This window comes from Capsicum annuum, chromosome 4, assembly GCF_002878395.1.
Source record: "Capsicum annuum cultivar UCD-10X-F1 chromosome 4, UCD10Xv1.1, whole genome shotgun sequence".
Taxonomy (NCBI): Eukaryota; Viridiplantae; Streptophyta; class Magnoliopsida; order Solanales; family Solanaceae; genus Capsicum; species Capsicum annuum.
In genome coordinates, this window is record NC_061114.1 from 150678254 (window position 1) to 150690168 (window position 11915).

The window sequence follows — 11915 nt, forward strand, 5'->3', positions numbered from 1 at the left end:
CCCTCCCCCCTATATTGGCTAATATATATAGGTACATACTGGTGATAGGCAATGCATATGTAAGAATGAATGCAATGTATATAGTCAATATCACAATCATTCCCCAGACTCAACTAATATTATATATAATCAATACCCAAAACTGAACCAATCATAAATTTCATCATGACTCAAAATTGAATAGGTCATAAACATCATGAAGAATTAAAATTGAACCGATCATAAATAACATCAAAACTCAAAATTGAATTGATTATAAATATCATCAATACTCATAATTGAACCGCTTATAAATATAATTAATACCCTTAATATCGTGTAACACCCTTGATTTTGGACTCTGAATATTTTTGAGTTTTAAGATCTGAAACACCCGAGAAAGTGACCTTACAAAATCTTTGGTTGAAAGGCAATGATCATGACATGTGTGTTGTGTTGTATCCTTGTTGTGTGTTGTTTCCAACTCGTTTAAAGACTTCTTAGGTGCTAATTAAGGTGTAAACTTATATCTATACTTACCTATCCATGTGGAAAGAATTGAAACACCTAGACTTGAACTTTTGAAGAAGACAACAACCTCTTTGATGTCTCTAGAACGGATACGGTTGGGGGTACTTGAGTTATACCCTAGGTCATGGCTTATATCCACTATGTCCTCCCCTTTCGTATCCTAGATAGTAAGTTAGATTAATATACTACCCTACATATAAAAAGTTCATTCCCTTGTCGTAACTAAGCTTACATGTCGTATACTAGCCAACCGTATAGAGGGAAACTTAACCTTGAATTGGACAATTTTGTTCATGAGTTGAGCTTACGACTAAGGGGGTGAGTTATACCCCTTGGTTACAACTCAAAGGCACTTTTTCATACCTACAATAATGTGGTTGACCTAGGAGAATTCTAGGGAACGAGTTAGGGTACTACTTATACCCTAGGTTACGATTACTAAGTGAACTGTGAGAGGGAGCCGTACCCCTGCACATGTGTGTTTTACAAATTTTTACCAAGGACCTTTTGGTTATTTTCGTTGCCTAAAACCCTAAGTCCTTGACCTATAGAAGTCTTGGTAGACTCCCAAGTATTCATTTATAAAACTTAATATCCTAAACACTCTAAAGTCTCTTGGAAACAAGATTCGAGGCTAGGGTTTGAAGGTATTCATCTTATGGCAAGAAATAAGGGTTAATATTATTGGTGATTCAAGTTGTTTAAGGCATGTATCTATTTACCTCTTTAAATAACACTAAACCCATGCATTTTACACTTGAATTAGCAAGTGTACATGGTGTTTTTCAAATGAAAAGGGTTTTGACACTTACATTGAATAATAATGATTCCTACTTGTAATTGTGTTGATACACATTATTGATAATAGATTTTATATGTAGATGTTTGTTGTGTGTTGTTCAACATGATGGTTTTTAGTAACCCTAGTCATAATGATCTATACCATGAAAATGACCTTGTTATACGTATGCACAAAAGGTGTTTGTTAAAATGTCAACGTGAAATGACTAGTTGCATATTGATAATGTACTTTTCTTAGGATGAACAGTATAAAGATCTTCTTAATTGATAACAAGCCTTTCCTTTCTTCATAAAGAAAGAGAACCAGAAAGCAGGTTAGTCTAGTAATTAGGGGGCGGTCGTTCGGTTACCTATGATACTAGGACCAATAGGTTCAAAATGGGTTTGTGCCATAGGTGTTGAACGATCTACTCACACAGGAATGGGCTTATAGGGCTAGGGCTCATAAACCCTTTTTTTCATTTATCAATAGGGCCCTGCCCTGGTCGGTCACTTTTCTAGGTTAGGATCGATAAGTGGAAGTCATAAAAATGAAATATTTCTCTTCCCACCTCAGATTAAGAGAAAGGGTTGTTGGTTAAGTTGGCCTGTATATAATAATAAGAAATAGAAATAAATTAGCTTTAAAACTCTTATGTGAGATAGCCATATATATGAGATAGTTATCTAACGCAATAAGGAAGACATTCTTCTCTAACTCACTCAATCGATAGGTTTAGCCAATCAACTGGAAATCGACCAAAAGAATCTGTCAAGCCTTAGAAATCAAATCAAGTCGGACCCTATGGGTGGGTATCTCCTACAATGCAAGCACCATTATTTGACACCACTCAAGAAGCAAAAGATTCATCAGTCCAGGATGAAAATACATGCATAGATAGTTATTTAATGCCAAGTCCGATGATGGAAGCTCATCTTTTGAGATTAATGTGGATATGTTAAACTTTATTAAGCAAAATACTCGGGCATTAGTAGACCAGGGTTTGGTTATGAGCATCTCCACTTAGTGATAGGTCCTGTAGTTTATTCAAATCTAAAGAAGTTATCATAGATGAGCCATATATAGGGAAATTTACATGTGTAGTTCTAGCCGGGCTTTCCTAAGGTATCTAATAACCTTGCTTCTAGGTGAAATCATCGAAGAGAGTCGAAATACCAAAAAGACTCGATTCAAAATGAGAGGAGTAGGGGAGACAAGGTTAGGTGTTAGGTAGTGCAGGACATATATTTTGGGTACAAAGGCGACGAGGGGTGCTAACCCGACCACCCAACCCAGCAGGTCAGGGCAAGGCCGGTCGTAGGTTCGAATCCTGCCACCTTTCTTACGGATCATCTTGTGAATATTGGATGATGGTAATAACAAAGCAAAAATTTAGAAATGAACACAAAATATCAATATATCAATTTTTTCATTATTCGTTATTTTTGGTTCTTTTTGTTGCATTCACTTACAACAAGAAACAACCACCAGTATTTGGTGCAGCACTTGCATTTTGGTGTATTCTTCTTTCTTTCCTTGGTCTTTTGCTCCATTATATTTCTAATAACTTATCCAATTATAACGTATTAACTGCTAATACACCTTTCTTTTATCAAAGCTCAGGGAAATGGTAAGGTCTTTGGTGAGTGAATGGTTGACTTAGAGCTTAAAATAGGGGTAGCAACCATTTTAATTGGATACCATCAAGAGGGTAAGAGAGGAGGAGCCGATGAAATTCTTTTTGGAGTTCCTCCCCACTGACATCTAAGCTCTCAAGGACTCGAATTAGTCAATAGGAATAAAATCTAAGAAAGTTGGTAGCTGACTTAGCTGCTCATAGCTTTCATATAGATAGAGCACCAACAGATGGAGCAAATATTCCATAAGAAGAAGAGCCAAGGTGTAATACCCCTGAAATTTTCCTTAAGATTAATTTTATCTCTAGAAGGCTAAGAAATGACTTCCTAAGTATGTAACGTTTAAACCATATAGAATTTTCCTAATTTTGACTTTTTATCATGTGTGAAATTTAATTATCTTTCCAATGATATAAGATCCATCAAAATCTGATAACTGGGCAAGAAGTTATGGCTAATTTAAGTCCTAGTCATAAAACAGCATTATTTTAGTGCTTGGCGCGCGCAGATAAGGTCTATTTGAAAATTGTCAATTTCTAGTATAACTCCGTAATAGTGGCAAATCACGTTGAAGTTCCAAGTCCCAACTAATGGGACAACGCGATAGCACCACATCGCGGAGACCCCCAGAATCCTATTTGTCAAATTCCAGTGAGCCATCGTGATAGTGGCGTATCGCGATGGCCCATAAAATCAAGCTTTCCAGTTCAATTTTCCAGCTTTATACAGAAGTTAAAAAGGGCACTTTGTACTTTTTCCAAGCCTCTTAAACCGTACAAACATTATATTTGAAGTAATTCTAAGCATTATATAAGGTTTTCTTAAGATTTCTCTCAAACAAAAAGTACCCAAAACCTCTTCCAAGGATCTCAAGAATTCACCATAGATTTACCAAGTTGAGTCAAGATTCAAGGTTCCCAAGTTAAGGGCTTTAAGAACCCTCATCCAATAGCACAAGAAAGAGTCTCAAGCAAATCTATCTACCCAAGTTCATAACCTGAGGTATGTGGGGTTTGAACAAGAACACTTCTTTCGTTCTTATGCCCAAAGATTTGATTTTTTATAAATAAATTTCATGTTTTTGCAAGTGGGTCTATACCCAAATTATATTATTTTGAGAATATGAATTGATAAGTTGTTCAACCTTTGAATTGCATGATTATTTCATTTATTTATGATTTAAATTGATAATTCATGCTATAAATTGCACATTCCTATATTAATGTGATATTTTCAAGGGTTTCCAAGACTGGTGTCATGAATTAAGCTTTATTGTGAAATTGTGATCCTTTAAGAATATACATGCCTTAAGTCCAAGAATGAATTATTGATACTTTCTAAAGTATTTCAAGAAGTGTATTGATATTTCCATGCTATTAAAGTTTTAAAACTTATTGGTGATAGTCTACCAAAGTTTTAAGAAAAAAGTTGATTTTAATCCTATGCTAAGAGATAAAATCCACACCATTTGATTTAAGCTAAAGGGAAGCATAGTTGGCTTCCATTTCATATTTCTGAGTAGGTGGATTTTTCTTAAAATTTCTAATCTTAAGTAAGAGAGTAGTATTTAGTACCGAGTTAGGCTTGATTCTAAGGTCTCATTCCCCAGAACTATGAGCCACCATAGGATTTGATTTACCCCTAGTGGGTTAAGCTGGTGATCACTAAAAGTTAAGGTTCTACTCTAATGGGAAGGATAGAATAGCTCTCCCCAACGTGGACAAGACATTGGACTCCATGTCAGCTCATATGGTTTATGTCGGTTAGAAGAAACTCCCAAGTTTCCTAGATTCTCAAGTCTTAAAGTTCTTAAGGTTTCAAGTCCTTGAGTTTCAAAGAAGTTCCTTGTTTTCAAAAGACTAAAGTGTATATTCTAAAAGTTGTTGCTTTAAGAGTTCAACTAGTTTACAAGCTTGAGATCAAAGAAAGAATACAGATTTAGAATAAAGTGGAATGGCTCATGTGATTTATACTACATGTTTCATTTTTTATGATTTATGAGAGTTTTATTCAAGCTATGTGAGTCATCTACAATACCATGTATGTTCTCTATAAAGATTTGTTCTATTGATATGTAGTTGCATACACCCCAATATACTTAGTATATTCCCAAGTGTTGATCCACATATACGTCTGTGTGCTGCATTGTCTCATAATGTAGGTTCAGGTGCTCAGTCCCAGCAGCGTCAGTGATCCCGAGTACCTTTATCTACATCTCCACTGTGGTGAATCCTCATGGTTTGAGGGCCTATCTCCAGACACTTCAGTATTTTTAGTAGTTGTTCTACTATTTTCAATTTAGTTCGAGTCAGCTGGGGATCTGTCCCAATGGCTCTCTAGTTTGTTGAGTAGTAGAGGCTTTGTCAGACTAGATGGTCAGTATGTTTAGATTTGCAGTATTTTATTACTTTTACAGTACCCATTTGGATTTCTATTAGACATGATATGACATGATTCCTTATTTTGCTCTCATTATCTTTAAGTAAGCTTTATACTAAGTAGTAGGCTCAAAGGGTTAGCTTGGGCTTACTTGTAGCCTTAAGCACTGTGTGATGCTCCAGAATAGGATTTTGGGGCGTTATACAAGGTTTATCATAGATATGGGTTCTTTCCTTGCATTGGTTTTTATTTTTGCACTATTCGGTCACTGGTTTGAAGTTAGTGCTCTGTTAGTGTATAGCAAACCTAATGTTCTTATTTACTTATTGGACAGGTATGAGTATGGATGGCAAGTGAGTGTCAGCTTTCCAAAGAGATATTTGGACCATGGTTAACGACCCTCCATTAAAGAGGGTTGCACACCATAGGCAAGTTCATCCTTATTAGGAGCTTGGTTGGATCGAATTTTCCAGGAAATTTCCAATTTTAATGAAATCTTTCAATTTCTTATTTTACTATGTATTCCTCTATCCGTAGAGTACATTGAATGTACAGAAATGGCTGAATGACAACCAATCTTCTTCCAAAATGGGAAGCTCCTTTTTCTAGACATTTTTATGGCTATTACTGGGTTGAGTTTACACCATTTATGAAAGAAAATATTGGGGCATATTGATCACCCATAGTGCTAGTGAATAGTCAGAGTCTACCCTTCTTTCCTAACATCCACTCCTTCTAATCGAGTGCCTTGCAAAGTCTTTAATAATGAGAGAAGGCGATACTAAAGAGAATAATCATTGAATTGCCAATTTAGTGATTAGAGGCCTTCCTCACCTGTCTAGTGACATCCAGTCGATCTTTTGCTACTTCTAAACGTCCAGGTACCTACATAGGCCGGTTCCCTTTTAGCCCTTTTCTCAGCCTATTGAGCTAGGGAAATGGTCCAAATAACTATGAATAATTATTAAATGACCTTGTGGAGGTATTATGAACCATGTATTGTGAAATTGGTAACCTTGTTGGTTGATATCTAATGTGAGGGTAAAGTCCCTAGATATAGGGATGAACTGTAATTATACATAGAACCCAAGTGTGGTAAGAATGTGGTACTAGATTGCTAATGAAATATGACTAGCTTGTCTAGGTCTTGATGACCATGAATGGAATTGAATAATTGAACTAAGTGAAGGCAATTTCCTATTAAGATGATTTAGCAATGAAGGCTTCCATAATGACCATGAGGTCTTGTATAGTGTTAAAATTGGCTAAATGGTTAATGTCCCCGATGATTAGTGACTTTACCACTCATTCGCACTCATTATTTGTGCACATTATTAACTTGTTTTAAATGAATAAAAGATACAAAATTATGATTAAATGCACTAATATCCACACTTTGTAGGTATAGAGTTGATAAGATCAAAATATATGGATTGGAGCTGAAAATGATCAAAAAAGAGCAAGAAAGTGCAGTTCAAGACTTGGAGAAGGAACATGCCTTAGTTACCGTGGTAGCAGTCTGGTGACCGCGATCATGGCAATTAAGATAAATTCAAGAAACTGCAGTCATGGAAGATAATCATGGTCACATAGCTGCAGTCGTGGCCAGACAAGCGCTATCGTGGCTTAGTGGAAAAATACAGCCCAAGCAAAATCTTGAAATGCATGTTGACGATCCCAAATTTTTGGCAAAAAGACTCAAACCCTAAGTCATTGATCATACTCCTTCTTCCCTAATTTTTTAGGTTTAGCTCTTAAATTCATAGCCTCCATACTTGGAGCAAAAAATATTGAATAAATTTTGGGTGAAGAATGCAGTGGAGACCTTCTAAGTGGAGGAACATCTCACTTTCATTGTTGATTTGTAAGAGAGAAAATTTTGAAGTAACATTCACTTAATCTTTAACAAGTCATCTCAATGGAGATTATGGGTATATCTATGCTTATTTATCTTATGTGTAGCTAGATCTCCCTAATTTGTTAGTCTCTATTTTGTAGTTCATACTTATGGGTTTTATCATTGGTACGCTAACTTGGTTGGGATTTTTAGGTGAAAGCCCTAAATACAAGACCACATGGTCATGTGGAGACCAAGGCCATCTTCAAAATAAGGATTTTGGGTGAACTTTAGGAATACACATCATCCTTAAAAGAGGGATGTGGAGACCAAAGCAATGATAGACAATTATGTCTATAGTTAGCTTAATTTTCACTATCTTAGACATAAGGGTGATTGTGAAGTTAACTATACCATGGGTATCTTCCTAGAAATAGGGATGCCTAAATAGAGGTTTAGTTATCAAATTTTGTACACATCCATTAGGTATTCAAAAGAATCAATGGGTGCAACTTTTGGTGTTTTGTTTAAAGACTAGCATCAAAATATATAACCGAACCTACCCATATTTGATTCACTAAATTGATGTTGATTACTAACACCCACATGTCATTCCCTTAGTAATGCATAATACCAAGATCCGTGCCTAATTTTTAAAACTTTAATTATTCATAGCCCCGAATTTATACTTGAAAACCCCAAAAAGAAACACTAGTGTTGATACTTGTCTCCCCTATTTTTATCTTTTTGTAATATTGGTTTGAATTTAACTTGTATCTATTATTTCAAATTAACTTAATTGCTACTCACATTATTCCTCGTGGATTCAACCCCTACTCTAATGTTGGGTAAATACATTAACGATGACCGCCTTGCACTTAAATTGATGTATAAGTTGAGCATTATCAAAAAATGATGTCATTGCTGGGGAACAATTTGGTGTTTTAAGTTAGTTTGGAATTTTAGCTTACTTGCTTGAGATTGTATATCATTGTTTGTAATTTTCTTTTGTAGGTAGATTTTTATTCTATTTTAGTTTTCTCTATGGAATCTTCCAACAAGTATGATTTTGGTATGATTTTGGTAGTCGAGAATCCTATTTTTACAACCCATGTCCAATTTATAATAGACCATACTTCAGGAGAGATTGTAACTATGCTCCTCATAGAGAAATAGATCCACCATATCGATCCTATAAGAAGTATAGGTGTTCTTTATGTACTGGTCGAGATGGACATTGGGATGACTGTCCAAATGCCCCTCCTTCTATTATGCTAACCGGTTTGCTAGTTCTTCTTATAAGCTTGATAGGTCTTATTATGAGAAGAAGGAAGAGCAATATACCGAGTCCAATAGCATTGACATGAGCCTACTAGATAATTTGGATTGGTTAGATACAATGGGGGAGAGTATACAGGACATGCATCAAGAGGCATTAGGATAGAAAAATGTCAAAATAGATAAAATAGGAAAAGAAAAAAAGATTGAACCTACCACTACCTTGCCCATCTCCCAAGAGGAGGTTTATCAAGAGAGAAACCAAGATATAATAATGAGCATGGTAGAGAAGACTCCTTGATGATTTCCCGATCAACTGAGTCAAATAAGGGAGAAGATGCCCAAATAAAAGAAATTGTACTAGAGTTAAAAGAAGAATTAAGGCACATATCTTATGAAGACTCTAGTTTATGTTGGGGTAAAAGTGCTATGGAGGATGAAATTCTGGAGTTATGGGTTAGTCCTCATTCAAACCACTTTCCAACAATGTTCTTAGATGATGTGATAAGAATCCATCTACCTAGGCCAATGGGGAATTGTGAAGAGAAGGAGTATAATCTCTACATTTGGGGATTTGACACTCCAAAAGAGCACATGGAAGCCCCACCATCAATGGCCAAGGACTTTAACTTCTGATGTATAACTAGTTCCTTATTGATGTCTTCACCTTTTCCCAAGGAGGCAAACCAAAAATTCATTGTAAAATTGGGTAAAAGGCTTAAGTCTTCAAAATAGCGAGATCGATGCTCCCTCATCATTTCCTCACTTCTTCCAAGTTTTAAAGTTGAAGATCTAAATCTTCTGTCCCTTTGTTGGTCATTGCATAATGAAAAAAAGTTGGGATGGATATTCAAATATTCTAAGTAGAAGCACAAAAAAAATAGTGGAGGCATCGTGCCACGATGTTAGTATAAGTGCTTGATGGGAGACAACCCATCAAGCCATAAAAATGGCTCGTATTATTTTATTTTATGCATGATCGAGTAGATTTTATTGTGCATTTTTTTGTGCATAATCCGTGAAATATTGGTGCTAAGTGGAATTTTGATTGAATTTGAAAAGAGAAATGTGGAAATTGGCAAGTTTAGACCGAACAGGAAGTGAAGGAGACCTAATCATTTGGTCTCAGTTACTATGATCGCAGTTCGTACCATCGTGATCGTAGAGGCTGCATGAATACGGTTGCATAACTAGGACTGTGATTGTGGGGTCAAATCAATTTAAATGACCATCTGAATACCCATTACCCACACATATTTTCTTTTCATTTCTCTCAAATTCTCTCAAATATTTGGCTTTGTGTTGCATATCCAAGTGTCATGCCATTCCAACGGAATCATCCAAACTTGGTATGTTGTCCTAACTCCCTGATTTTTAACTTAATTACATGCTTAGAACTTGTAATTTAGAGAAAGGCCTGAATTAATGCTTTAATTACAAAATACATGCTCATTGATGATCATTCACACTAATAGGGAAGTATTGAGTACCCAAATTTAGGACTAAAATAGTTGAAATGATCATGTACACCATGTGTTTAATTTAATGCACCAAATGAGTTCAATTTGAATTCTTCCAAGTGTGGGACCATAATCACGCATTCTAGGCTTAAATTCCTTGCTTATAATGTTGACATTCCTACTTAAAAGAAAGAATTGGGGTTAAAATTTTGTTTTGAACATTGTGCAAAATTTGTTGACTAAGGTCTCAAGTATCGCAATCACGATCCCAAAGACCGCGATTGCGGCACCACGATCACGATCCTGATGATTGTAATTACGGCACCATAATCACCGTCAATGCTCCATGATCTCCATATCTGAGGGCGGTGTCTATAGGAACCAAAAATTTGGCACATCTATTTCTGCCCCAAAAACCTTTTGTAACACTGCCACATGCATTTATTTGTTTGATTTGGAATATTTTTCGTATGATAGTACTAATGATGCCCAAAATGGCATTGTTTATAGGATCCAAGCCTCAGAGATGGAATAATTTAACAACACCAAATTCATGTCCCTACAATGTCAAAACCTCTACAATGTGGACTTGCAAAGGACTAAGTTACTCCCTGAAAGGGGTATCAGCTTAACAAGGTAAAGGAAAGCTCTCAGGATTCTATGCTAGACTTGCCAAAATTAAAAGGAGGTACTTTTCCCCGGACCCCCGCGATGCAAATGAGCAGTGGATGTGGGAGTTCTATAATAACCTAAGTTTAACTCCTTTCCCTAACCCGATATGACTATTAGGAGAAAGTAAGTGAACTTTGGGATAGAGCGAATCAACGAGGTGTATGGACTCCTAAATACTAACATGGAGTTGTTCCATGCAAAATGATCTGAGCTAGGGACCTGGATGGCAAACATTTTATGTCCTGGCAATGAGGTTCCCTGGGCTACTACCAAGAGACATTCTGATGAATGACTTCACAACTGAGGCCAGGCTTTGGTTAAATATTATCTGTAGCCAAGTATTGCCATGCACTAATATGACCATTGCTATAGACCTACGAGCTCAGTTGGTGGCCTGTCTTCTCTCTAGCATCGCCTTAAATATGGGCAAGATTATGCACTCAGAGTGGAGGTACTTCATAAACCATGGAGGTACACATCTTTTTGACTCCTTTATCACATAACTATGTAGAAGGGTACAGGTGGAGAAATATGTTACAAAAATATATTACAGATACACGGGTACTCCCAAGCCACTGTATCTTTCCACTCAAGTTTAGGAGTGAGGTACCCTAAGTCAGAGCAAAAAAGAGAAAAGTGGACTCAGGTAAGTCGACCCAGGAGGGCACAAATTCTTATAAACCCTCATCAGCTATCCCCTTCAATGACATCTTAGGCTAGATGCAGGAGGTTAGGGCGTTAGTATCCAGGTAGCCTCAGGGGACAGAAGAGCTATCCACCACTTGCCACTCATATGTAGCTCAATCAGACTATGAGAAATACAAGGAGGAGCTAAAGAAAAAGGTATCCACTATCGTAAGTCTAGAGAGAGCTTATTCAGCCTTAGCTCCATCACATAGGGACCTTAGGGATTCGCATTAGAAGATGGTAAAGACGGAGAAAAAGAGAGATAAATTTTTCAAGAAGATATGGAAGGGGGTGAAGGGCATCTTCAAGGTGATCAAACCCAACCATCGACTACCTTCACCTAGAATGGATAGTGAGGATGAGGACCTTACTGATTGGTCTACCAATAATACTGATGGTGATGGTGTAAGGTCAGCAGGAAAGAGAAGCTCTTGATGTAGATTCAGGGAGACCCCTCTTACGTTTGCTTTATTGCACAAACAATGAGGATACTACATTTTGTTTTAGTTGGGGGTTCCCCTGGATTTATATTATAGTGATGTTGTGTTGATGGATATTTTATTTTAAGTTGTTTTTTAGGGATGACTTTCTAGATATTATGTGGTTTTTGTTTTGGAATTCTACATTTTTGGGCACTCTAATGGTGCCCATGTTTTATGGATTATCATGCTTTT